Raw genomic sequence first — 6,000 nt, 5'->3', positions numbered from 1 at the left:
ACTGGGAATAAGAAGAGGCACTTGGGATATATATTTTCAAACTTATTTTTTTAACCATTGTGGCTAGAAATACTTTTAATAGAAAAACTTTCTAATACTTATGTAGACATTTCACTCACAGTCAGATTTCAATAAATATGTCATTATTTATTTTGACCTTCATATTAAGATCATGATCATGGCAAAGGGGTCATCATATTTTTGCAGACAAAGAAATATGGTATGTAATAACTAAGTCATGGATTTATTATGAAAAACATTACAGCAAGTCCTTTCCAGCAGGACTTGCAATCCCCTCATAGTCTCCTGGAAATGCCAACCAGAGGTGAGTTCATTTCACCTAATCCAAGCTTGTTGTTTGGAATCTGTAATGGAAGAGATTCATATCACCTAGTTCTATCTATCTTGTAGGTGTCTAGCCTAAATGAGCTGCTAAGACTCCTCTTATAGTTAATGGGGAGTGACAGGAACCTCCAGACTGCAATTCATTCCAGCTGTCATACACGTCCATCCTGAAGAAGAGTGAGTGCTTCTGCAGCCTTCACTGATTTTACAAGAAGCTTGAGACAACTCATTTCCATGCTTATTTTTTGGACAAATGAGGTTAGATGTGAGAAATCCCACTATGAAATCCCTTTCCAGGTACTAGCTCTCTCGTATATAAATTAGATTCTCGCTCAGAACCGGAACCAAACTCCAAATATCACATCCCAACCTGGAACTTTATGGCTAACATGGAACAAACTTTTGTGCTTCTACACATTTGACAGTTTATGAAACAATTTAGTTTGTAATACATTTGCTTAAATGAAAACCTGATTAATTCCACTGTACAGACTTATTAGAGCTAATAGGTTTTGTTACATGTGTTGCAATTTAACTATTGTTAATTATTCAGAGCTGAGTGAATATCACAAAACATTTGCCATGAATATTTGCACACATTTTAAACAAAATTGTCCTTGGCAGTGTTTGCAACAGTCAAATATTTGATTTTCATGTATATTTGGGTGAGACAATTTTCTTTCCATAAATATCAGCAGAAAGAGAATCTCACATGAAAATTCACACAAATATTTATTTAAGTAAATAGTTGTACCTGCAGTACACTTGCCAACAACTCTGAGAATCAGTGAAGTGAATTGTCATCCATCTGGCAAAGCAATCTGAGATATCTTAATGGTCACTTAGAAGAAGATGGGAAATCAGAGCCAGTATGTTGCACCGCATTCACTTGAAAAAAATGTAACAGGTGCTATCTGGTGATGTCTCAAACATGTAATTATGCAGAATCTCCACATTCTGGGATACAACCTTGGATCTTTTAAAATGACCTGTCCCTGGGACAATTATGTAGTGTGTTATCTAGTATATCAGGAAGGTCCTGCACTGCATTTGTTCTGGCTGTGCATCTTCCTGTTACCTGGACGTGACACAACACCTGATGTTCCTCTTGCCAAACTTTGGCAAATATCTGTACATTTTCATAGAACAGATACTTGTACATAATCTAGCCTGCCTAGGCTCCCTTTAATGTGAATAGAGAAAATACACCGTCATAATTCAAACCTGTACTGAACCTTAGGAAGGAATGAGTTATTTTTGTAATTGTCTCTGTTTTCAGTCTACATAATCAAATAACTTATCACCCAGCTTTGCTACAAAAACCTGATCCATTCATTGTTCAAACCTGTTAAACATTTCACCTGACCTTGTCATCCAAATTGAAACCCAAGGTCAGTTAGTGGATAGCAAGTTCCACAGACAATTATATATAAGCTTTAAGAGGTCATAGTGGATGTAGACTTCAGAACCTATCAGACAGGTATCCCTAAATCACTGCAGAGTGCCAAGCATAGACCAATATGCACTTAATATAAATGCACCATTTCCTGTGACACAGTCATTATGTCATTTCAGACTTTTGAATTAGAAAAAAAATGTACAAATAATCACAGAATCAACTGCTCTAATAGGTGGAAACAGGCAGTGTGAACAAGATATATATCCCAGCACTCTTTAGAAGAATAAATGAGGCTATTTCTCCTCAGTGGTTAAAAAAAAAAAAAAAAGATTCCAAACATCAACATTATTAATATCTCAGGATAGGTGAGATCCCTATTTTGGATGATATCTCTCAGTTTCAGCCTTTTAAGGAGATAAAAAAGACCATTAGGAAGAAGATCAAGCCAGTGGGATGAACCAGCAGCTTTAAGTGAGGAATGCACTGGCAGTTTTTCAGGACTAAAGAGAGATATTGCGTGAATCCAACGCCCGCTGCTTTTTGAGCTCATGCCTGAACCAATAAGCCTCCTGTTAAAATGAGCCTGCTGTGACTGTTTTGTTGGTATTTTAATTTAAACAATAGCTAATTAAATATGAAAGCAATTAGTATTTCTGTTCAAACAGCTGTCACGTAATGTCTGGTGCTGCAGCTATAATTCCTTAGCAGTGTTGTAAATGGTTTAGTAGCATTGGCTTTTGGGGAGGGGAAGGAGAAATGGAAATGGAGCAATATTTTCTATGGGCACAGAAAACCACTGGCAGGTGCATTTTGCTTTTGGTGCTTCAATTTACAAGCATGTTGTATGCTTACAAACATAAATATACTCTGGATGCAGGTGGAACTTTAGGCAGCATTGTAATATACAGTGAAGAGAAAATTAGGAGTGTTTATGCTGTCTTCCAGCTTTAAACTGTGGAATAATTTCTTTTACAGGACCTCAAAACCTAAGTAGAGAAGGAAAGAAACATGGTCTTTTCTGATCCCTGGGGTTCTTCGTACATCTCAGGCTGATGACAGTGATAGAGTGAGGACAGGAAGGAAGTGGTGAGACATGATATCAGGTGGAATTCCTGTTCTCATCTTGCCAGAGTGCAGTTTACATGAGAAAAATGGAAGTGCACTTAGCTTTCCTACACCTATTCTATAAGAGAGCAAAGCCAGCAGTAATTCGCCAGTAATTTGAGTTTATGTAAGGTACTCCAGAAGTGGCTGCACTGGCAGCAGCCTGTGTGCAGACAATGATTGTGTACACCAGAATTGCACATATCCTTGTCTGATAGGAGAAGGGGAAATGCTATCAAACTAAAAGAGGAGATAGATTGGATATACTGAAAAAAGTTTTTCATTGCAAGGGTAGTGAGGCAGTGAGGCACTGGAACAAGATATCTAGAGATGTGGTGGTTACCCCATCATTGGTGACACTCAAGGTCAGGCTGGATGGATCTCTGAGAACCTAATGGAGCTGCAGGTGTCCCTGCTCATGGCAGGGGAGTTGGAGTAGATGACCTTTAAATGTCTTGTCCAATTCAAAAGATTCTATGACTCCATGATTCCCTTTTCACTCACTTCACAGCCCCATGTACCTGCTCCCGAAGCCCAGAAATGGCTGAAAAATTGCAGTCTGAGAGAATTGCACACTTTCTCTGTGCTATTTTTACCAAGAATCTTGGATTAGAGTGTTCTCCTGAAGCACTTCTAAGGTCCAAAACAGTACAGCTAACTATGTTTAATTTATTATTAAGGTCTGTATCCTGACCCTCTGGAGATACAGATCCTTTTATCTGTAGCTCATCTGTTACTTTGATAATCTGAGCTGTTAAGTGGACTTGGTTACATACATATTTTTTACAGATTTATAACAAGGTATTCACAATATTTTAGTGTATTACTGATGTTATAAAGGACTCGTGTTGAACCACCTATTAATTTACTGCTGTAGATAAACATCACAACAATTTTTATTCTTATAGAAAAATTTTGGGGGAAAAAATACTACAGACTTCTTAAAAGAGATCTCTAGTTGGTGTAAAGCAGCACACCTTCCAGCAAAATTCAAGGATCAGTTTAGTCTGTTGCAGCTGAGAAGGTGGCCCACTCTTGGCTTTGGGTGGCAAGAATACAAAAGAACCTTATACTTCACCTTATTATAGTGAATAAATAATTGGCAGTGATCTATGTCACCTTGCATACATTATTAAACACTTGTTTACTAAACAGCCTCTACAGTTTAAAATGAAAAACAACATCCAAAAACTGAATCTCAGTATAAAATCAACCAAAGGAGGTTAACAGTAAGGTGAGTGGAGTTCATTTAATTAAAAGATTGCTAGAGGGAAGACCTTGGCAGATCAATTTTTTAAGTTTGAGGAATTATGCATTGATATGCAAGTTTAAAGCTACTGCCTCTGATTGCAGAATATAACAAATGGGAAACATTATATATTTATGAACCACTCAAAATCTTCCTCCCCTTTTTCCAACTGGCTTATTGGAAAAGAAAAAAGTATTCTTTCCAAGTTGTGACAGCTAGAGTTAAACAGACATTACCAAAATATATATAAGAAGGTGTTAACGTACATTTCAACATGAAATTCTAATTGAAACTTCTCCACAATGGGAAGCCAGAGAGTAATTTTTATGGCCTGGGGCCACAAGGAAACTGTTTTACAAGAAATTGCCTTTTTGATAATGAATTTTAACTGATTATTTTTTAGATTAATAATTTATTAACTAAGTTGCACCATTGATTTCTATTAGGAGATTTTTCAGACATCTTGAAACTTTGAACTTTTTAGTTCCTTGTTAAGAGAGATACGTTAAAAATAAACATAGTGAAGATGTTAAAAAAAGTTTCAGTTAAAAAAAAATCTTTTTATCTAATCAGCAGTCTCAGGACAAGAGGCCTGTCAATGCATGTTCTTAGTGGAACCTGTCTTGAGAGTTGAAAGCATGCAACACACTGCAATCCAAAGGCTTTGGAAGAGATTGTAATGCCCATAGCATCACCATAGTTGTGAAAAATGCAGTATTTTTGAATCTTAAATATTTGTACAGTGATTATATAAATGGTATTTTATGGGTTCACATAAAACTGTGTTATTTTTATAAATATTATTATTATTGTTTACTATTATTGCAGCATAACACAGCACTTACTCTACTTAAGAGTCCCTCAGCATTTCCATTACATAACCCATTTTTTGAGGGGTTTATGACTCAGCCATTAAAATTCACTGCAGGCTAGAAATTGGCACAGGAGCACACAGTCTGAAGCAATCTGTTTAATGAAAAAATGGAACAAAATCAATCTGGTTGGTTAAGGAATGGTTAGGGAAACCCACTACCTCATTATGTAGTTCCTGAAGTTTTCATTATTATATTTTTAAAAAGCTGTTGTTTAGAAGTAAAGCCATTGGCCTATTTCATCAGCCCTGATTCATTTTTTTTGCCTGTAGGCTAGGAGGTGATTTATATCCTTTCACACTAGGCGCAAAACACTTGTTTTTAAATTGATGATATCTTATATAAGGTTTGCATATCTGAATTTTGAACATGCAGAACGAGAAACTGAGTGTTATTAGTTATGGCTAGCCAATCGGTGTGCTCCTTCTATTTAACAAGTTGATCAATCGTACCATGTGAGAAGAAGGGCAGAAATACCAGAACCAGAACTACTACAAATCAGTATGTTCATGCACGGAGATTCCTTGTTGATTTTTTAGCATCATCTACATTATAGATGCTTTGGTGTGGGATTGTCAAGTGTTTAATTGATGAAGTTTTCATGGCTTGTATGATCACAAAATCATTCAGGTTGGAGATAAGGGGGTCTTATAGTCCAACTCCCTGCTGAAAGCCAGCACATGTGGGATCCAACTATATAGCTCAGAGATCAGGCAGTACTCCAGGGTGCACTGTTTGGTTGTGTGGCTCCCTGTCCAATCATCTTCACAAGGCCTCCCCAGCCTGTATGATTGCAAGGGGTTATTCCTTTTCAGACACTAGAATGTTCTCATGTTTTCTTGTTAAGTTTCATTTTCCAGGAGAAGTCGTCCTCCAGCCTTCCAGGTGATTACAGCCTTGCCCTCTAGTATATCTACTATTTTTACCAGAGTTGGTGTCATCCATAAATTCGATAAACAAGCACTCCTTTATCACATTGATAAAGATGAAAAACTTGACTGAACCCAGGAGAGACACCATCATATTCCACA

Source organism: Meleagris gallopavo, chromosome 2 (genome assembly GCF_000146605.3).
Source record: "Meleagris gallopavo isolate NT-WF06-2002-E0010 breed Aviagen turkey brand Nicholas breeding stock chromosome 2, Turkey_5.1, whole genome shotgun sequence".
NCBI lineage: Eukaryota > Metazoa > Chordata > Aves > Galliformes > Phasianidae > Meleagris > Meleagris gallopavo.
The sequence above is the reverse complement of the archived record's forward strand: the minus strand, read 5'-3'. Positions refer to the sequence as shown.